Source organism: Arvicola amphibius, chromosome 9 (assembly GCF_903992535.2).
Source record: "Arvicola amphibius chromosome 9, mArvAmp1.2, whole genome shotgun sequence".
Taxonomy (NCBI): Eukaryota; Metazoa; Chordata; class Mammalia; order Rodentia; family Cricetidae; genus Arvicola; species Arvicola amphibius.
In genome coordinates, this window is record NC_052055.2 from 44,895,171 (window position 1) to 44,918,648 (window position 23,478).

A 23,478-nucleotide genomic window follows, 5' to 3' on the forward strand; every position below is an offset into this window, starting at 1 on the left:
CCACACAAGGATGGCCAGTGGGAACCAGATTTTTTTCTTTCATTCTAAGCCAAGCCCTTTTTATTTTGTTTTATTTTACTTTGAAATCTTAAAGAAATTGTTAAACCCTGAGTCAGAGTTTTCAGCCACGTCTATGTGGATGTGTGTCACTTTTCCAAGTCTCCTCGTTAGGATGCTGTGACCCAAGGTCTTGAGATACACTTCATTTCAAGGGCTATTTTCTTTGCTTAATTTTTAAAATCGATTATTGTCTCCATTCCATCCCACCCCTGCCTTGCACCCCACTGGAATGTGGCTCTTCTGGATCTGGAGTCAGTGTCTCCTAACCTCATGCTCCTAACTCCCATCTTTTTCTCTCCTCAGTATTCTCAGTGACTTCAGTGATGTTGCCGAATTCCTCAGTTGGGGGTCCAGCTGTGCCAGCCATAGCTCCTATTATTTTAATAACTACATTTTCTTTTCTTTCTTTTTTCTAAAAGGTTTCTAAAAAGATTTGTGTGTATGTGCATGTGTGCGTGTGTGCATGTGTGTGTGCATGCATGTGTGTGTGTGTATGTGTGTGTGTGTGTGTGTGTGTGTGTGTGATTGACATGTATGGGTGCCTGCAGAGGTCTGAAGAGGGAGTCAGATCCCTTGGAGCTGGAGTTAGAGGTGGCTGTGAGACTCCCGATGTGGGTGCTGGAGACTGAACTTGGGTCCCCTGCAAGAGCAGCAATCGATTGCTCATAACCACTAAGCCGTCTCTCCAGCCCCCAATGACTGGGTTTTCAGTATCAAAGACTTACTTCTTGCTCTTTAATCCTGTACTTGAAACATCGCAGCTGGTTTGTTTTTTATGGATACGATATTCTTTTGAGTCTCTCTGGGGATGCTAATCAGAAATTTCAGATTCTCCCCCATTTCCTGCATTAATCCGGCTCCGTGGAGGAATAGTGACCCGCTGGGTCATTTTGAAGATGTGGCTGCAGCATTTGGATGCCCTGTGGCACTTCCAGCTGTCTGGGTGAATGTGTTTCTCTCTGGTGGCATAGCTTGCGGAAGCCTGGGAGGGAGCAGCCACAAGTCTTATCTTTTTTCTTCAACTTTGATAGATGTTTCTGGAAAGAACCACAGCATTAATAGCTCTGGCTTTGTGGCCCGATGGCCTCTGTCATTAGTCCCCCATGCCACTGAACACAGGGAGATATTCAGTTAGTGCCAGTAGCCCAGCCTGGTATAAATATGACTATCAAAACTGAACCTCATTCTTGGTCCAAAAGTGAGGCTTGCAACTCTGCTCTGACTCCCATGGGTGCCTGTTGGTTCATTCCCTTCTTGGTGAATCTCACTGGGTGTGAGCAGGCAGTCACAGCAGGAGTTGCCAGGGCCTCCACTATTTGGTTCAACTCTGTTCCATCTCAGCTTCCTACATGGCCTTTGCTCCATCTACCATGACTCCCTAGATGGTCCCTCTAAGCCACGACCTACCTGTGTCTCTAGCGGAGTCCGCCAGTTGAGGCTGTTTCCCAGGGCCTTCCTGGGCTGCCTGGCCTGTGCTCTTGGGATTTCCAGTTTGCCCACTCACCCTTTTCCCAGCTCCATGTTGAGGCCCACATCTGATATCATCGAGTGGGTTGCGATGGGACAAGAGCTGAGCTGAGACCCCTGTCCATCTGGAAGTTTCCTGAAGTTTGTGCCTCTCCTCACCTAGATGCAGCTCCAGGGAGGCATGTTTTGTGAGTCCTAGACTGGGTTCATGGGGATGCCTCAGTGACTTGACAGGTCCCCAGGGTAATGTTGGCATCCCCATACAGGGAGTGGGGAACAATCATGGCCTCCTCTTGAGAGTTCTCTTGTGTGGTATACATGCGTTATTCAGCTCTCTAGGGGAAAGAAACCAATACAATATGTGCCTTTGTACGTATATTTACATTTTACACAAACACACACGTGCACACACATTCTAAAGGGGAATTTGTCACATTGGCTTCCTTGGCATTCTCTGGGTGTTGTAACAATGGCCATCTGCACACTGGAGAGGCTGAGGACCCAGTAGCTGCTCACTTAGCACCGTGGCTAACCCGGTAGCACTCAGGACTACAGAGCACTCGGGAGTCCCAGTCCCACACTGGGGCCTTCACAGAAGAGCTGGGTTCTGATGCTAGCGATGGGGGCTGCAGCAGCAGTAGGGCAGATGCAGTCACCGGCTAGGAGTGAAGGCCAATGGGCAGCGCTGTCCTGTCCTTAGACCTCTTCACAGCTGGGCTGTCACGGGCAGATGCCATCTACTCTGGGGGCAAGGCCCTGCCATAGTTAATCTTTTCTGGAAACACCCTCACAGGACCTTCCTGAGACAGGTCCCTTACTTGATTCCAAATCCATCATGATGACAACCAGTACTGACCATTGCAGCATGCAGAGAGCTGGCCTGGGTCTACAGATGTCAGTACTACAGACAGCATTGTACCTGCGGGGCAGTGTCTTGATCCAGTGGGTTTTTGCATGTATTTTAGTAGTTGGTCGGGAGCGGGGTCCTTGTTCCCCTCCAATCCCAAAACTCTCTTTTCAATTCTCTTCTGCTTGTGTGCCAGGAAAGACCTGACATGTTTTATGTGGTATTTTGTTGTTGTTTCTCAGCTTGAACTTCCTCTAGGATTGGGCCAAATATTTAACATATTTAGGAGAACTGACCTGTTTATGATGTTGGGACTCTCCATAATATATCATGTTCTCTGCATACATTCATATTTTCTCAGTGAAACTCATAATATTTTTCCCTGCCACAAGGACTGACTTTTTAACTACAGTGATTTCTAGGTCTACTATGCTTTCTCTCTATTGCTATTTTGAGCAAACTGCTCTATTTTTTCCCACTGTGGACATTAACTGGCCATTGCTCTTATATATGCTATTATAGAGGAGAAGCATAGATTTTTTTAATATTTATTTACAATCGAGTCATATAGCTAAATTTTCAGTTGTGTATTGCTTTAAGATAATTTCTATTGGGTTATTTGGAGATTTATAGATGTCTTCTTGGTAAGCATGATGCCAGCACCTCTTTTTTTTAAAACAATAATAACAATTTGTGTTTGTTTGTTTGTTTGTTTTAGACCAGGTTGGCCTTGAATGCAAAGAGATCCGCCTGTCTCTGCCCCTTGAGTACTAGAATCAAGGGCAGGTGATACCACACCTGGCTTTAATTGCTTTTCTTGGGGCTATGATAAAATATTCAATAAAACAGCTTAACTACAAAGAGGCTTATTTTAACCCTGGGGTTAGGCAGTCCATCATGATGGGGAAGGCATAGTGGCAAGGGCATGAGGCAGCTGGTCACATGGCATCTGCAGTTGGGAAGCAGAGAGAGACGGGTGCTGGCACTCAGTTTGCTTTCCCCTTTTTATTAAACCTGGAACCCCAGCCTAGGGAATGGTGCTGCCCACAATCAGATTGGGTCTTTCCCCCTCAGTCAGCTTTGCAGACTCACCTGGGGGTCTGGTACATCACAACCTGCCTTAGTTTGGGGTTTTATTGCTGTGAAGAGTCACCATATACAGGGACATTTCAGTTGTATTTTAGTAAATAAAACTTGCCTGGAGATCTGATCAGCCTTACAGACCAGGTAATGGTAACGCACCTTTAATCCCAGAAGCCACACTAGTTTGCCATAGAAAGTGAGTGGTGCATGCCTTTAATCCCAGAACTAGAGAAGACTATAAAATGGGAGGAAACAGCTCTTAGACATAGTCTCATTCTGAGATTCCTGAAGGCGGGATCACCATTTTGGACTGAGGTCAAGGTAAGAGCCAGTGACTGGCTGCTTTGCTTTTGGGTCTTCAAGTTGAACCCCATAGGGGTACCTCAATGGTTGACATTAGGAAGAGGGTGTCCTGTTGGTCCATTTGGAGGGTCCTAATCTTTCAGAGTGTGTGTCTGACTTCGCAGCAGCTGCCATCCCAGAGACCCTGGGGTGAAGCAGATTGGGTGACTGTGTGAGAAACGGGGATCCTGGTGTTAGCGTGAGCGTTGATGACTCAGTAGAGAGGGTGGCATAGTTCGTTTTAAAACCTTCTCCAGGCATCAGCCTAGAGAAGCCAAAAATGGTCCAAACCCTACCTGGCACAAAGCTGTGGTTTTTATATTCCCAACTGCATCTCCCTTCTCCCTTGAATTCCTCCTCATCTGGGTTCTACAGGGAGGTATACTTTCCCAGTGTCGAGCATAGCCCCCTCTCAGATTCCCTGTCCTATTGGTTCAGGACCACAGAGCTTTACTTACTGCATATCCCGGGGCTCAAGATTTCCCCCTTTTCTGCCTGGTGGACTCAGTCATGTAGCAGAGGGTGACCTTTCAACTCCAGAGTAAACTGGGAACTCCTGGACGAGCAGGTACCAGCGGCCAGCGAGGGAATCTCAGGGTCCCCTGCTTACCAGCGGTTCTCTCACGAGCACTAAGTGTACCTCGTGCTGAAGATGACCGGAACGATATATCTAATATGATGGGTAAGCACTGTCGGCTCACACCTTGGGGCTGGACTTGTGACTATCTGTTGCCTATGCTGTGAGGTCCCTTGCGAAGAGTCATGGCAGTTTCACGACATCCACACCACTCAGCATCTCTCCCCTCCTGCATGGTCCCTTCTCCCTAGCACGAGGCAGGCCCGTTTCTGTCTACCTTCTACTCTCTGGCCTGGGGTATTGCTTATGACCCCCAGCCTTTTAGGACTCTCTGCCTGAGGACTTGTATGTAGAGTGTCTACTTCCTCACGGCTCTGTTCCAGGCTGGGTCTGGGGACAAAGCTCAAGTTCTGCACACTGCCGCAGTCCAATGAAAAGGAGGGACTTTTGGCACGCCCTGTGAACAAGTGAGATCGGCCTGTGGTTTCTCGACTATTCCACAGCTAAGGTTTTGTTTCAGGGCTAAGTGCTGTTATCAGACAAGCGAGGGACCCACTGCAATGGTCTGGAGCGATTTGTCTGGCACTAGAGATATGTTATTTGAAGCTGGCTAAGCCAGAAACAGCGGGGAGGTGTTTAAATTACATTTGCATTTTTCTTTGCTTTGTTTTTAAGCATGGAGTTTGTCTAGGGTTTTTAGAATTTTGATTTTCCAGGGAAATGCTCCATTTCGTCGAGAATTCATAACTTTATTACGCAACATCAGACCTACACAGAGAACCCTTATAATTTATGCATTTTTGTGTTTTATGCTTTGAGTTACATTTCCCAGAGATTTGTCTGTTTCCTCACAGGCAAACAAAACTCCAGGTGAGACATATTGGTTTACTGGAACATTCTCTTGGTTATCTAACACAAAAATCTCTAAATTTTCCTGCTTGTTTCTTTGTTTGCTATGAGATATATCTCGCTTTTTTTCCCTCTAATTTCCATCCTGTAGAAAGACCTTAATATACTTGCCAAGTAATAGAGGAGTAGATTTGGGACATAAATGCAATGGGATATTACAGAGTCTTGGTAAGGAAGAAAATTGTGTCCCAGACTACAACATGGATCAGTGTTGAGGATGCTATACTGAGTAAGATAAACCAGTCATATAAGGAGGCATAGCCTGAACATCCATTGTTGGTGATGTCATACTCTCAGGTCCAGGTTGTATGGTGGCTGCTGGGACCTGTATGCTGTTGGTGATGTCGAACTGTCAGGCCCAGTCTGTATGGTGGTTGCTGGGATCTGTAGGATGGAAAACAGGTATAAATTTTCAGTTCTGGAGATACACTTCTACAATGTGAATGTCCAACTCCCATGTGAATTCCTGAAAACACCAATGTTTGTAAAAGGCACAATGATGCCTGCATTGTAGACAATCAATATAAGTTAGTAATGAAAAGAAAAGCTCGAAGCAGGGAGATGGCTCAATGGGTAAAAAGTGTGACACACAAGCCTAAGGACACATGTTTGATCCCTGGAACCCTCCTTAAAAAGCCAAATATAGTACTTTATGTTAACAGAGAGAATGGAGAACCCTGGTACCATGGCCACTTGTAACCCCAGCCCTGGAGCTGAAGAGGGATCGCTGGGACTTACTGGTCACCCACATTAGCCTAATTGTCAAGCTCCAAGCCAATGAAAGACCTTGCCTCAAAAAAGAAAGCAACGACACCACCAACAAAAAGCAACATGGACAAGACCTGAAGAACGAGGTCCAAGATTGACCTCTGACTTCCACACACCCTCACGTATGTGCACAGGCTGTTCCACACACAAGTACGCTTATGTGCTCAGGAGCCTCCTATCCCACATCATTCTGGGGCTTGAGCAGAACCAAATATTTGCTGTCAAGAAAGATTGTATAGGTTGGGGAGATGGTTCCGTGGATAAGGTGTTTGTTGCACAAGCATGAGGGCCAGAGTTCAAATCCCCAGCACAAACATAAAAACCCAAGTGTGGTGGTATGTGCTGTGCTCCTAGCATTTGAGAGGTAGGGACGGGGTTCTGGGGGACTTGTTGGTCAATCAGTCTAGCCAAATTGGTATGCTCCAGGTTTAGTGAGAGAGCCAGTCTCAAAAACTAATGTAGGAAGAGATAGAAGACAGCATTGACCTCAGTTAGAGATATTTGATGACAGCTACTCCCTGAGCTTCCAGCTACTCCCTGAGCTTCCTGAATGTTTCTGTTTGTTTTTGTTTTGTTGTGGCTGATGTGACAGAACATTTCAATCCTGCCACAGTGTCAGCTAAGCGACATCATTGTGCGGACAATCACTCAGTTTAAGGGGAAAAAAGAATGGAATCTTTTAGACATCGATGTGATAAAAGCTTTAAAAGCCCCAAATTGTTTGTTACAGTATTTCAGAGCAGAAGTGGAAGAGGTAGTAAAGCATCTCTTGAGCTAGTGCAGCCAGTGTTCTCTGCTTCTGTGCAGGAGGCTTCTCCGTCCTGATGGAGAGCCGGTGAGGAACAGGGTCGCTCCAGCAAGGAAAGCACAGAGGTCATGGCAAGCAACCCAGTACACCTTTAAAAATTTATATTTGTTTTTAATGTTTTTGTTGAGCTATATATTTTTATCCAGTTCCCTTCCTTCCTCTCCTATCCCCTTGTACTCTCCCCATGGTCCCCATGCTCCCAATTTATTTAGAAGATCCTATCTTTTTCTACTTCCTATGTACATTGGATCCATGTATGCCTTTCTTAGGGTCCTCATTGTTGTCTAGGTTCTCTGGGACTGTGAATTATAGGCTGGTTTTCTTCGCTTTATGTCTAAGAGCCACTTATGAGCAAGTACATACGATGTCTTTATGGGTCTGGGTTACCTTACTCAGTATAATGTTTTCTAAATCCATCTATTTGCCTGCAAATTTCAAGATGTCATTATTTTTTTCTGCTGTATATTACTCCATAGTGTAAATGTACCAAATTTTCCTTATCCATTCTTCAGTTGAGGGGCATTTGGGTTGTTTCTGGGTCCTGGCTATGACAAATAATACTGCTATGAACGTAGTTGAGCACATGTCCTTGTGGTAGGATTGAGCATCCTTTGGATATATACCCAAAAGTGGTATTGCTGGGTCTTGAGGAAGGTTGTTTCTTAATTTTCTGAGAAATCATCATACTGATATCCAAAGGGGCTGTACCAGCTTGAACTCCTACCAGCAATGCAGGAGTGTTCCCTTTATCCTACAACCTCTCCATCATAAGTTGTCATCAGTATTTTTGATCTTGGCCATTCTTACAGGTGTAAGATGGAATCACAGAGTTGTTTTGATTTGCATTTCTCTGATGACTAAGGATGTTGAGCATTTCCTTAAGCGTCTTTCAGCCATTTTAGATTCCTCTGTTGAAAGTTCTCTGTTTAGGTCTTGTTGACCATGTCCTTTGCTTTATAGAAGATTCTCAGTTTTAGGAGGTCCCATTTATTAATTGTTTCTCTCAGTGTCTGTGCTACTGGGGTTATAGTTAGGAAGTGATCTCCTGTGCCAGTGCATTCAAGTGTAATTCCCACTTTCTCTCTATGAGGTTCAGTGTGGTTGGTTTTACGTTGAAGTCTTTGATCCATTTGTACTTGAGTTCTATGCATGGCGATAGATATGGATCTATATTCACTTGTACATGTTGATATTCAGTTATGCTAGCATCATTTGTTGAATATACTTTTTTTCTTCCATTTGATATTTTTCTTTTTGTTGAAAATCAACTATTCATAGGTGTGTGGATTAATATCTGGGTCTTTGATTTGGTTCCATTGGTCCTCCGGTCTATTTTTATGCCAATACCAGAGAAACATCACCCTCCACAATAGCCACAAATAGCATAAAATATCTGAGTAACTCTAACCAAACAAATAGAAGACTTGTATAACAAGAACTTTAAATCTTTGAAGAAAGAAATTGAAGAAGATACCAGAAAATGGAAAGATCTCCCATTCTCTTGGGTATGTAGAATAAACATAGTAAAAATGGCAATCTTACCCAAAGCAAGATACAGATTCAATGCAGTGCCTATCAAAATCCCAGTAAAATTCTTCACAAACCTCAGAAGAACTGTACTCAACTTCATATGGAAAAGCAAAAACCAGGAAAGCCAAAATAATCCTGTACAATGAAGGAACTTCTGGAGGCATCACAGTCCCTGACTTCAAACTCTACTACAGAGCTACAGTACTGGAAACCCAGTCCACTTTAAGGGAAAGGGGAGGCACCGCTTCTCCACAGGGCAACCTAGAATTAGGTGTTAGATGCAGTGGTGCAGGGCAGAGCCTCCTGGCCAGCAGAGATGAAGGGTCCCCATGGAACACGCTCTCTTCTGAGGGTTGGAATCCACTCTGTCATGTAATTGTTACTATATGGGGTTAGTCTCACATCTTCCTATGACATGTGAAATAGGGTATCGCCCCCCTCCTCCCAGGGTCATTGTGGATTGAATGGCTGTGTGTACAAAGGTGTCAACACCACCCATAAGGTACCGGTGCATCCTGCTCCCCTCCAGCCAGGGGATGCATTAGCTCTGCTGTGGTCTTCCTTTGCAGGGTGTGAGTACCCACTGGAAAAGAGGACTATCCTGGGACTTCCTCTTGTTAGGTTACAGTTCCCCTGCATGTGTTTCAACTCAGAATGTATGAATACTGTCTTGAAGTCATCTTCCCAGGAATGGGACTCGTGTATGGGGCTGGAACATAATGATAGTTCTGATGTGGACAGAGTCATGGGACTAATGGCCAGGGCTGGACTGACACAGGGGTTTCTGTGAGAAAGGTATCTGGGGATCAAGACAAGGAGAGAGTCAAGGCTCTGTGCTCCTGCACCTGGCTGTCCCTCTTAGCAATGGCTGGTGACATTGTCCTCCCTGGGGCCTCCACTGTCTTTACTGTAAGGGTCATCAGGAAAGAAAGTAGAGTCAGATTTTCCTGAAAAGGAAAGTGTGAAAAGATGCTGCCTCATCTTTGCCTTTCACCCCGAGACTTGGGCACTGAAGAATATCTTTAGCAATGTGAGGCTAACTCGTATGGAGCTGAGAAAACCAGGATTTTGACCTTTAGACCCACTAAATGGAATTCCCAAATGGTCACAACCATACTCAAATGTTTTTAAGAAAAGAAGAAATCTAAGATGTAAGTGCAATGCCCCCAAAAGCATAGCAGCTGTGTCAAAGACAAACACACACCCAGGCCACACACAGACAGCTTTAAACACTTTTGGTGTTTATAGTCTCCCACACTAATAACTATGAATCTCCCACAAATGCATTCATCCATCAGCCACCGATGTATCTGCTCACTCATCCATTTGGGAATATACCATCCATCCACAGATCCCATAGTTCACCCTCTTATCTGCTCCCTAAATCCTCCCATTAACCCACCTACCCACCCATTCTTTTACAACTATGCCCATCTGCCACCCAGGCATCTATCACTCTGTATCCACAAAGTCTGTACATGTACTTATCTGTCCGTCCATCCATCCACCCACCCATCCATCCTTCCATCTATCAGTCTGTCCATCTATTTATCCATCCATTTATCCATCCATCCATCCAGCATCTATATCCACCTATCTGCCAGTTACTCACCCATCATGCATACATTCTCAAGCCATTGACTATTGACCTTTTCCTGGCCATTCTTTTATGATGAGCTCTGAGACTCAGAGATGGAGATACTCTGGTTTTCACCCTGGAATTTCTTTGGAGAACCATCTAGAAACATTATCAAAATGTATTATAGTAGCAGGAGTAGGAGGGCTTCCCAGAAGAGGTACCTGCTGTAGCCTGGGCCTTAAGAAATGACTGTATGGCATGAGCAGAGAGGGTAGAGAGGTCTCCTTGTTAGAGGGACCAAGTATCACATTGTGTGTTGTGTGTGGCCAGGAACCACTATGGGAAAGGGTAACCATAAAACTACTACAAAGGTCACAAATCAGGTGCAGGACCTGGGGGAATCCCTGAATTTCAGGGTGAGATATTTGGGTTTTAAAATAACAGGGAGCCCTAAGTTCCTAAATACAGGCATGGGCTCACCACACCTGACTTGTAGAAATCACCAGGGAGGGGCCATGTGGAGGATGGACTGGAGGCGAGCCTGGAGGTTTCCGCAAAGGTCCAGTGAGAGCTGGTGGTTTGGGGACACAATAGTGAAGATCCCAAGTCCACGGCATGTTAGGAAGATGCACCTGGCACAGCCTGTGAGCATATGGGTCAGGGAGTTGCCATGGTAACATCAGACGATTCCTACCTGAACAGGGTTGGCAGGGAGTGGGCCAAATTGCCTTGGACTTTATGGGCATAAAGGCGGTTCTGTGGAGCCCAAATGAATATTGCTGATGAGTTACGTGCCACCACTTTCCTCTGAGCGACACTTTGCTCAGGAAAGACACCGTCGGGTCAGGGGTGAGCAGAGCTGAAGCAGCCTTTTCATCCTGAGGGTGGGCCCGGGCGGCGCTGAGTTCGTTAGGCTGCTCAGGTCAATTACACCAGCGAGACGAATGGCCTCTCATAACTCTGCGGCAAAGCAGTCACTTGGCAGAGGCCTGTGACAGGGCATGGAGAAGCTGCACTCTGCGATAACACAGGAAGGTCCCATTCACACTGAAGCATAGCCAGAGGTCAAGGAGCCACGGGGGGTTCCAAAGCACCCCTGCCACTTGGTCACTTGACGGCTGAACAAACCGGGGCCAGAATGATGCTGATGGTGATTATGGTGATGGTTGTATTGGGTATGGTGATGGTGATAATAGTGATGGTGCTGATGGAGATGGTGATGATGCTGGTGGTGCTGATGGTGGTGATGCTGGTGGTGCTGATGGTGGTATGGAGATAATGATGATGAGTGAAGAGATGATGAATATAGTGGTGGTGATGATAGTGATGGTGGCGGTTATTATGTAATTGGTGATGGTGATAATGACAGTGGAATTATAATGGTGATTATGATGGTGGAGATATTTGTGATGATGGTGGTGGTAATGGTGATCTTGGTGGTGATGGTAATATTGGTGGTGGTGATAATGGTGTAATTGTGATGGTGGTAGTGGTGATGATGGTGGTAGTGTTGATGATAATGGTAGTGGTGGCTGTAATTACTAAGACATATTTTTCTTACTATGTGATAGCTACTATTCTAGACTACTAAGTTGGCTCAATTAATTCTCATCAGAGCCCTGGAGACATTATCATGGATAGTTTATGTGTGGGAAACCTGAGGCACAGGGTGGCTGATCAGCTTGGCTTGTGTCACACAGCCCATCCTCAGAGCAGAGTGAGGGCTAGGTATCAGCTTTCTTACCATCCACAAGTCTATAAGGTGAAGGCCAAGAGTACAGAAGTGGGCTGCTCCCTCTGAGTGGAGATGCAGAGAATCTGATCCCTGATGGGAGTCAGGCTCATAGCCTAGATGGCATGGAAGGACAGGAGGAGAATGCAGAGACCACTCATAGCTTAGATGGCATGGGAAGAAAGGAGGAGGATGCAGAGGCCTCTTGGAAGATGCTGTGGTTCTTCTATTCAGCACAGTTCCTAGCTGATAGCCAGGAATATTTATTCACTCCATGTCTCCACGTAGAGGGACAATTTTGATGTAACACTTTTGAGTCTGGAAGAAACAGCTTGCTCTTCAAAACCAACCCAGCAGCTTTAAATAGCCAACTCGGCTGACCTGGCCCTTACCAGATCTCAAACTGGCTCATCTGGGAAGGGCCTACTTGAGGACCCTAATGGGTTGGAAGGGAAGTTTTTGGAGTCAGTTGCTGTGTGACCTTGGGAAGACCAATTGCCTGCTCAGGGTTGGGCTCTTCACTTAGAAGGTGAAGTTGTCTTAAGGATGAGGAGAGATGGAAGGTAAGGGTCTTTGGATAACGGGCATGAGATCGAGGTTGCTTGAGCAGACCCTGCCCACTACCCATTCCATCTTTCCCATAGGAACCTCCCACCCCACAGCCCAAGGTGCCAGTGGCAATGGCACTGGCCTGGCTTCTCCCTCTGCCCTCAGTGCAGATGTCAATCGGTCTATGGTCTGTAGATGCCCGTTAAGGCTCGCCCTCTCCCACCAAGGAAGCCAGCTTTCCAATGTAGTATCATTAGAGTCCTGCTGGGCACATGTCTGCCCTCTTCCCCCATGTAGACACTGCTACAGGAAGGTCAGGGACAGGTCATCCTTATGGGTTCCCAGCACGGGCTTAGACTCAAACAATGTTTGTTGAATGAATAAGCAATGTTGCGGAGATGAGTCTTCAGTACATTGAGGCTGGGGCACTTTCTGCTGCTCTTAGGGTGCCTGATCTTCCTTGGGTAGCATCAGCCGGAGGGTTTGCGGGTTCTGGGGTTCCCCGTGAGAGAGTTTGCTGCTCCCTAGGGTAAGTGCCTGCTGGGGTCTGGGCTCCACCACCCACCCTCACCCCGCCCTCTATTCTCAGCTGCAGTTGCCATAATCCCTCCGCATCTTGCCACTCATCTAATGGGGTGTTCTTTGTTCTGGGTGGCTTCCTGTATGGGGGGCACATAACTCTATCTTCTGGTTACTTTATGGTAGGCTCTTCAAAAGGAAACAGTCAGGCCCCTGCTTGTCCCTTTGCTTCTATCCTTCTTCCCCAGATGTCCCACCCCTACCCTTTCAAGCAGCAACTAAACACAAATCCATTTTCTCTAAAGGAAAAAAAATCCCAACAATAATGGCTGGAGTGGAGAAACCATGACTGGATGTGAGAAGTTGGTGTTAGGAGCTGGGCTCTGCTCTTTGGGGAGTGTGAGGCAAGTTTCCTGCCAGATGGTATGGCAGTTCACACCGGCAGGGATCAGTGCCTGGAGGAATCTTGGCTGTAGAACAAAGTTATGTGATGGACAGCGAGTGGGTCCTGGCAGCAAACACGGGTTGTGCATTGAGCTGGGGTGCTGATGGTATGAACTGGCCATGACTAGTCTCAGGACTCCAGAAGAGAGTCTTGGGGTCCTGGCTACAGGCAGAAGGGATAGCTTTTAGTCATCACAAGGACATAAGTAGGGTCCCCGCTCAACTTTCCCTTTTGCCCAGCCAAGAAAGAAGTTGAAGGTCAAATAACAGCTGAAATCCATGACCTGCTGTTGACCTTGAATTCACCCTGGATAGGGATGACTGCCTGTTAACCTGGGTTGGTCATGGCACTGCTTCTTTTGGCCTGATTCCAGCTATACACATTTTAGGGGTGGGAAGAATTCACCCAGTAATCATCTACTCAAAAGTCTGATGGCAACAGTTCTTCAACTCATGTATCTGAAGCCTGTGAAATGCTAGGTGATGACTCAGCACTGAGCATTGAAGCCCAGCAGGGCTGATGATGTCATCATGTGCTCAAAGCCCTGAGCATGGCAAGGCCATTTTATATGTCAGAGGAGATGGGTATGTGTGTTGGGGTAGGAAGGGATATAGGACTCCAGTCCAGCTCTTGAAGTCTGCCCTCTGGATTCTAATCTGGAGAGACCCTTTAGAGAAGTCGCTCCTTTGTTTGTAGTGACCCCTGCTTATAGGAGAACACAACGATGCAAGCATGGTCCAAGACACCCACCTTGACCTCTGTAGAGTGCGTGGGAAGGAGATGTTTTATGGGCTCTTGTAGGAGAGTCTGCTTTGTCCCTGACCCTACATTGGGAAGTCACTGTCCTGCTCCCACACATACTTATTGTCTCTACTTTTCTTTGTCTGATATATCTTTATTTTGTTTTTAATTAAAAGTTTATCTTTGCTAACTTATTATTATCTGTGATTCCAGTTCCAGGGGATCTGATGCATGCATCAACCATGCAAATGGTGCACATACAATATGCAAGCAAAACACTTACACATGTAAAAAATAAAAAATTTAAAAATGTTTCTTTGCTTGATATAGAATTGGCAGTTGACCATATGTTCCAGCATTCAAAAAACACACCCTCCATCATCTTCTTGCTGCCATTGTTGCCTATAAAGTCTGCCGTCATTCTCCATGCCCTTTCAGGTGCTTTTCTTAAAACATTTAAAAATTGCATTTATTTATTTATCTGTGTATATGTGCACATGCATGTGGAAGTCAGAGGTCAACTTTGGATAGTTATTTCCCTATCCTATAGGTCCCAGGGACTGAATTCAGGTTAATTTGTTACCTTGATTATTGGTTACATTTTCACCCAAAGTTCCATTGTGCTAGGCTATCTCTTCAGCTGAGCTCACTTTGTATTTGGTTTCCAGGGTAGCAAGGGAGAGGGAGGGTCCTTGTCCTTCTGAAATCCTAAGGCTGTGGGTTCTGGGCATGAGGTCATTGCTCAATTTCCTTCAACTCCAGCTTCATGTTCTCTTTCATCTGCCCCTGGGGGCTAGCCTCTGTGACCTTACAGGGAGTGTGCTGGTGGAGGGACAGCTCTGGAGATGTCAGGCTGCTTATGGATTCAGTAGTTTTGTGAATGGAAATGACATCCCATCCATCTCCACCTCCGGGAGGGGCCTGGAATCTGAAATGCAGCTATTGCCAGACCCCAAGATCTCTCTCTCTCTCTCTCTCTCTCTCTCTCTCTCTCTCTCTCTCTCTCTCTCTCTCTCTGTCTCCCTCTCTGTTCTATCTCTCTCCTCCCTGCCTTGTCTCTTTCTCAGACCCTCTTTCATAGGGGTCGTTTACCTGTAAGCTGTACTTCATCTGTTGCTTAGGCTCACAGGACTTTAACAGTTGCCTGGTGTCCCTTGGTCTTGCACCTCTTTGCTGGTGGCTCTCATATTTCACCTGCTATAGTTTGTCTACCGGATGTCTCCCAAGGGCCCTGGTGCTTAGTCCCCAGAGTGGCGGTGGAAGCTCTAAGAGGTAGGGCCCAGTGGGAAGCCGTCAGACCACTGTCGGGGTATCCTAAAGACAATTGTGCTGGCCCCTTCCTCTTTCTGCCTTTTAGCTTGCTGGTTTGGAGGAGCAGTTTGCTCTGCCTTGAATACCTCCACGGTATATTGTTTTGCCACGGCCCAATGTGACGAGACCAGCCTCTTAAACCCTGAGCCCAAATGAGTCTTCTCTCCATGCATTCGTTTTCTTAGGTATCTGTGATATGCCAAGCTGTTGTCTCACATGGCAAGGCTCCCACGTGGTCATTGCCCTGATACAAAGGCAGGCTGCATGCTCTGTCTGTGCCTGCTGGTACACTGGGAAACTGGTTTGGTTAGATGTGTTTGGGGGCACGCACAGGTGACACTGTGATGTGCATGATGTTTTCTGCTGTCATGGTGAGTGGCCATCACTGTCTCCTGTCCTCAAGGCAGATCTCCACTGCATACAACCTGGGTGTAGGTGAGCATGGGGGGAGATGTCACTCAAGGGACATTTTGGGCAAGCACAGAACTGAGCATCTCTGGGCTGCTGGGAGTGCTGGACCACATACCACTCAGCCTGTGATTTGAGGAACATATTTCCCAGCCCAGCAGGTGGCAGAGGGAATCCAGTACTTCCTCAGCAAGCCCAAGATCCTGACAGGACACAGCCCAGGCTTCTGGAGAAGGAAGCACAGCCCCACTGGAGGGGTAGTTTTGACAAAGGTTTTTATCTCGCCCGGTCCTGTAGCCGTTTAGTCCCAAAGAAACACACAGAGGTCTACATTAATCATAAACTAGTTGGCTTATTAGCTCAGGCTTTTTATTAACTCTCATATCCTACATTAACCCACAATTTTTGTTTGTGTCAGCCTGTACTTTTGTCTGTGTGGCTTGGTACCTTTTATTCGCGAGACGTTTTTTCTTGCTTTTTCTGCATCTGGGTTATGACTGTAGACTCAGCTTCTCTTCTTTTTAGAATTTTTTTGTTTAGGTTGCCCTGCCTATACTTCCTGTCTGGTCACCCCACCTATACTTTCTTTTTGGCTACTGGCCAAACAGTGTTTTATTAAAACAATATAATATAGGTGACAGGGTACAAGACCATTGTTCCACAGTAGGATAACCCTAGCAAGGCCTTCAGGACACACACCCGCAAAGAATATATATCTAAGGTGAAGGTGTCACCAGGATACCAAGCACTCCAGCTATATTCGAGACTGATCAGAGGCAGGTCATGAGAGTTACTTGTGTGGAACATTTCAGAAGTGAAAGAACCAGGGGTGTCCTGGAGAGCATAGTCCTTAGTTCCTAGAGGGCTCTGGATCCAAGGACAGTCACTAAGGGGGCAGCAGATCAAAATGAGAGAAGTCACTTAGAAGGACAGATGCCATCTAGGAGAAGAGAGATCACTTAGGAGGGTGGCAGTTACCTATGAGGGCAGGTGTTAGAGAGGGAGTCATCAAGAGAGGAGGCCACCCAAGCAGGAAGCATTGTGGCCAGGCTTTGGACTGGGGAACTGGTAAGGTTAGCACTATACCACCAAGATCATCCCATGCTTGAAAAACACCATGCTTCCAAGTGTTTAGCCTTCAGATCTGCAGGTGAGATTAAGCATTTAATAATGCTTCCCACCTTGAACCAAGGGCTCTATCCCAGTGTGGGATACTGAGGCATCCATCCCAATGTGGGATACTGCAGCATCCATCCCAATGTGCCTACATCTCCTGTCAGTCCTCAATGGGGAATATCACATCTTTTTTTTTCTGAAAAAAAGATTTATATGTATGTGTGTGTGCCTGTATGAGTTTAAGAGCACCAAGTGTGTGCAAGTGCCCATAGTGGCCAAAAAGTGACAGATCCCCAAGAGCTCATGTTACACACACTTGTGAGATGCCTGATGGGGATGATTGGAAATGAGCTGAGGTTCTCTGCAAGGGTAGTAAACACCTTTAACTACCGAGCCATCTCTTCAGCCCTGTAAGTCACTTCATTTGAGGTTGTCAGGCTGTATTTGGGTTTCCAACATGGACAAGGGTGCCCCAGTAGAGCCACAGCTTCAGCCCACTCCAGAGGAAAAAAATTGTCAAGGGTTTGGGAGCCTGGAAGGGAATAACACCTGCCACCATACCTTAGATCTGAGTGCTTTTCCAGCAGGAAGAGGTCAGTGTGGGTGGGCAGTGGGAAGGAACTCAGCTTCGCCATTTTCTTCATTGCATTGGGCAAGGTAGTTATCTCTGTCTTCTAGTTCCTCCCTTGATAAGTGGACCAATCAGACCCTTGGTAGGGTTCAGAATGAGGATCCAGGCCTCTGCAGCAGCTACCGTCTCTCCTGTATTGCTCTTATCCCACTGTGTGATAGGATGATGCCTTCTTTTAATTCTGTGATACCATTAGGTGTTCTGGGCTGCTTGGGAGGAGGGCGCAGGGAGTCTCGCTTGACTCTCCCTTACAGATAAGAAGACTGACGGGACTATATCCAGCTTGTGACAGAACCTGACAGTGCCTGCTTCTTGTGAACAATGTGTGGGTGATGGGGCAACCATGAGCTGGGATCTGAGTCTCAGAGGCAGAAGAAGGAGAAAGTTGGTCCTGCCCCTCAGGAGCTGGTGAGATGATATCCTGAGCTGCACACCCAGGAAGGGAGGTTTCCCAAAGAAACACTGGCAGGCTTTGCTCATCAGCCAAGTTCGGATTGGACTGGGTGACCTTTTTGCAGAAGATGGGGTCACCAGCTGCTTTGGCATCCATCATGGCAAAAGAATGAGTACAAAGCCAGGTCACCAGGGAAATGGGGCTCTCTGAACAGCTAGAATAGATACGTGCCTGGGGTCCTACTTGAGAGGATGCTTGGACCAGCTGGTCAGCCTTCTGCCAGCTGCTGTCAACTGCAAGATGGAAGGAAGCTCAGGCAGAGCCAAAGAGAGTCTGAAAGGGCCCTGGGAGAAAAGATTCTGGAAGAGCAGGCATGGAGGTGGGGAGATCTTTTTTTCTCTTTCTGCACTGGTTCTCAGAGGTGATTTATTTCCAAAGAAGTGGGTTTGAGGGATGAGGTGTACCAAATGGGAAGGCAGCAAGGATACCGCAATCTGGACCATCCTGGACTTCCAAATAGCCTGTGCTCTGAATAGACCTTTTGTTCTGTGTGGCTGCGTTGAAGGCGGGGAACCAGTAGTGGATGCCCAGAAAGGGCTGTGACTAAGTGTCTATTATAAGTGGAGCATTTTAATCAAAAAATCCATGTAATTTATTTGAATAAAAATGTGCGCTCTTTACAATCCTGCTGTTTCCCTAGCCTTCCATATTAATAGTTCATTAATACTTCAGGAATGGTGACTGTCGTCTTAGAAAACAAATACAAAGGCAGAGAAGGACATTTGTGGCTGTCTAGGCTTAAAAACAATTGTCACAGCACTAGAGAGATGGCTCAGTCCATTAAGTAGTTTCTGTGCAAGCATCAGGACCTGAGTTCAGTCCCCAGAAACCTTGTAAAAAGCTGGGCATTGGTGTGACCTCTTGTGATTCAAACATGGGGGTGGTAGAGGCAGAAGGATCCCTGAGGTTTGCTGGGTAGCCTGCCTAGCTGAATCAGCAATTCCTAGGCCCCAGTAGGAGATTCTGTCTTAGAAAAAAACAAAGGTGCATGGGGCTTGAGGAATGACACCCAAGGGTCACCTTTGGCTTCCACATACAATAATGCATGCATGTGGGTACACCTGAACATGAACACACACAGCACATATGTACACTTACAGGGATAAACATAATGGCCATAGGGTAAGAAAGGTTTAGGCTCACAAAACACTTGACCCTGGATACCAGCTTCAGGCATGAAGAGGTCGGGGGAGTTGCTCAAGGGTTACTGGACTCAGATATGGAGTCATGGCTAAAGCCCCAGACTCGGTACACGGAGCCATGACTAAGGGTGCACACTGTGACCTATGGGGGTGCCTAAATGGACTTCAGTTTGGAGTCTTGTGTGTGCTCAGCTGTCCCCTGCAGGTCTTCCTTAGGCAGGGAATCTGGGAAAGGGCTCTGGGATGGGCCATGTTCCTACGGCTTGGGTATGGGAAGGCATTCAGGAAAGCCTTTGCCTCCTGATTGCTGTGCTGTGATGCCCTCCGCCCCTCCTGTGAGATACTGTGCTTCCCAGGGGAAAGAAGCCTATTCTTGAGTCTGACTCCACTCATCTGTCAATGGTGGCTTTCCTGGATCCAACATTTGTGAAAAATGGGATTCTGGACTAAACTTCCCACCTCCTAGCCTCAGTTTTCTCAGTACAAACCAAGGTGAGCAGCCAGATGCATGAACTCTGCCCCAGGACCAGGGTTGGGCTTATGAGGCATGTATTAGTCTCCACCAGCCTGTATCTCCAGAGAGCCATGGTGTACCACACATGGGCACCAGTGACTCATGGCCTTGCTTTGTATATAGAGTCAAACCCTCCCTCTCTGTGTTCATCATGCCTCTGACTGTGCCAGGAAGAGGCTCTGAGGTGGGTAGGAATGTGGGTGAGGGCCAGTGTCAGGGTCAGGTTAGATGGAGGGCCTACCCTGTTTTCAGTACCATGGACAGGACCAGATACTCAGCAGCCATTCCTTGGGTATGGTGAGTTCATGACTAATGAATGGATAGGACCCAGCCTGGGCCTTCTAGACCCGCCAGAACAGAGGATGAGCCAGAGATAGACAGCCTCTGTGAAGTGTGTGGTCAATGCACAGAGCTGGAAGTACTGGGACAAGAAGAGGTCACTGGTTGGGCCACTTCCTGGGTGTCCTTGGAAAGAAATGACTAAGGGTCCACCTTGGAGACTGGGAGGTCTGAGACCAGACTAGGACAACGCTGGCTGGCCCGCAGCATCTGCGCCCTCCTGCACATGTGGTGACGGCTCCTCGGATCTCCCAGCAGTCTGCCTGGATGAGTCCCCAGGGTGCTCTCTCTGTCTGTATCTCTCATCTGACAGACCCTGGCAGGAGGCCGGCTCACAGACAGATGTGCAGACAGATATATTTTGTTGCTGTTGATAAGGTATCCAGGGAAGACAGCTCCAGTGTGCAGGGCAGGAGGTCAGACAGAGGGGAAGATGAAAGGCCACCTCCCGCTGTGTCTGCCAAGCCCAGCTGAGCTGCAACACTATAGTCTTACCATGTCTGCTGGCAGCCCTGAGTCCTGTTCCCTCCCTCTTGGTACCAGTGCTGAGAGGGTGTTTGGTCTGGGTTTCTTTTGGCACAGTGACAATGTGTTACCTTGCATGGACAAGGCAGAGCAGGTGGAGATGGGAATTGGGTCTTCTCCCATCTCCTTCCTTGAGTCTTGGACAAGGCCGGCCTTTCCCTGTACTTTCCTGAAGTCAGGGCCTCTCAGGATCTGGGGAATGGACTAAACAAGCACAGTGTAAAGACCTGGACTATATTTAGTGTGAGGACATTGTCTTCATTTCTCAAAGCAGCTCCTTTGCACAATCTCCATTACTAAGAAAGTATATAATGGTGTCAGGGTCCCAGGAGGCTGCTGTGCCACAGAGGCCTCAGATTCAGGGATGAAGGAGACAGCTGAGTTGGGACAATGCAGGTACCAAGTGAGGAAACCTGTCCCTTGAGGGCAGAGTCACTAGTCACTGTCTCTGTTTTGAGTTCACAGAGCTGGGTAGTACACCCTATAAGATGGGAACTTCTCAACTCTGTATTTCTCTCATCAAGACCTCATAGACCAACATAGGACCATACAGACTCTTACCTTATGCCTGCACATGGAGGGGACAGCTGGTTGTCATGAGCTCCTTGACACTCTGGTGAGATGTTTGCATAAACTGTATATATTACAGACTATGGAGCTAGGCAGAAAGGAACCCTGGGATCCTAAGACATACTAAGGACAACTAGTCCTGTGGCAGTTAAATCTCATCATAATCTCAGAATCCCAGCACTTAGGCTATGGTCACCGCCCTGTGTGGCCATCCAGCACAGATGGAGTTATCAAAAGAGAGACACAAGGCTCTTCCCTTATGTCCCCTACTTCCAAAGTGGTGTCTATCGCAGCTACTCTTGATAGCCAGCTTAAGGTTCTGCTGTTTAGATGAAGTATTGCTGCCTGAGTGCATGCAGGTCAGCCAGAAGAGGCCTGGGTTTGGTCAACATGTGTGAGCATTCTCACATGCCTGTGTACCAGTCTCACCAGGAGTAGGAGGGACAAGCTAATGAGTTTCATCAAATTAGGCTATCAGGCTGCAATCCACCATGCCATCTTGGCTCTGTCCAGCTGAGATATAAATTTATATTTTTAAGAATCGAATCTAAGCAGGCAGTGGGCTAGTGGAGCCCTGGAGAGAGGCACAGATGAAAGTACCCAGTGTCCCTTTGGAAAAAGACAGCTGTCTGTGGGAAGACAGCATGGTCAGGCAGGGCAGCCTTTTGCTGGACTTCCTTCAAGGTAACCTGGCTAGAGAGGGGTCTTGCCCAGCAAGGGCAGCTGTATTAACAGCTGTATTAACAGTCATGCAAGGTATAAGGGCCAGATTATCTTGGCAGGATACAGGTTCTCATTTAATAGCCACCCATCCCCAATGACCTCTATGCTAGTCAGATTTCTCTAGAAGAATAGAACAAACATGGTGTGTGTGTGTGTGTGTGTGTGTGTGTGTGTGTGTGTGTGACACTCACTCACACACATACACACATCATAAAAGATTTGGGAGGAGTTGCTTAAATGATAAAGGCTGGATTGCCTCCAAATGGCCATCTATGGTTTCTCAATCCAAGCAGCTGAACACCTCAGGAGAGCTAATCCGGGGCTGAAGGGCAGAGGTTCCCTGTGCTAACAGGCTGAAGAAGCTGGATTCTAGTGTCCTTAGACAATGAAACTAGCAATGGACACACATGCTCAGAAACAAAGGGAGCTCATAAGAGCTGGTATGCTGTCTTTATTCACACTCTAAACATGGATAAACGCAGCCAGTAACAACCATGCCACAACTGTAATGCAGTTCTATCTTGAGGTGTCCTCTAGCAAACAAACCAATCCATTCTGGGGGCTAGGGAGGTAGCTCAGAGCCTAAGAGCACTTACTGTTTCTGTAAAGAAGTGGGCTTTGGTTCCTAGTATGCAGGTTGGGCAGCTTTTAACCAGCTGGAACTCCAGATCCATCGGATCTTATTTCTCTTCTGGCCTCTGGGTGTATCTATACATACATGGTACATGGGTATGTGCACACACACCCTCCTTAAAAAGAACCAAACCCCAAATTATTTCACTTTTAGAAATCCATCCTGTCTCATATTCTTAGGACCTGAGCAGAGTGTACTCAAATATTAGCCAGCATGTAGCATGAATGGTGTCTAGAACAGTTCCCCACAGAGCTTTGGATCTGTCTATAAACTCCACATTACTGTCATTATTCCAGTCTTCTGAGCTCCCCCAGAATCACTCACTGAGTTCTGTTTACAGCATCCTAGGGCATCTCTGGCCAATGGTCTCAAACTTTTCCAAATTCTTCATGGAAACTCATTTCTAAGCTAGAAGTGTGTCTTTCTAAAATGCATTGATTAAAAGTTCATGTAGGCTCATGAATCATATTTTATAAAAATTTAAAATCATACTAAAACACATGAATCTAAAAATGCTACAGATGCAGGACAGAGATAGACCCTGGAGGAAAATGACGTGTGTGCGTATGTGTGTGTGTGTGCACATGTGTGTGCACAGGCATGTGATAGGTGGTGTGAACTGTTAACTTCCCAGAACCTAGGATTATCTGGCAGACTATCTACCTGTGAATCAGGTTGTAAAGGTCTCAGTTACGGTTCCAGCGCCATGACAGTCCATTTCCTGCCATGATGATCATGGACTGCCCTCTGAAACTGTAATCACGTTCCCAATTAAATGCTTTTTCTTTTAAGAGTTGCATTGGTTATGGTGTCTCTTCAGAGTAGTAGAGCAGTAACTAAGACAGAAACTGATACCAGGGACTAGGGTATTACTATGATAGTATTGCTGTGACCAGCCTGACCATACTGTTGTTTGGAAGAATTTGAACTTTGGGAATTTAGACTTAAGAGGGGCTTAATGTTCTTAGAATGAACATGGAAGACAGTGGTGCTGAGGGTAATGTGGACTGTAGGGCCCCAGCTCCAGAGGTTTTAGGGGGGACTAGTGTTATCAGCTGGCTTAGAGACCATTCGTGGAATGTTTCTGCAAAGACTGTGACTGCTTTTTGCCCTTGTCCTAAAAATCTGTCTGAGGTAAAATAGAAGAGTTTTGGA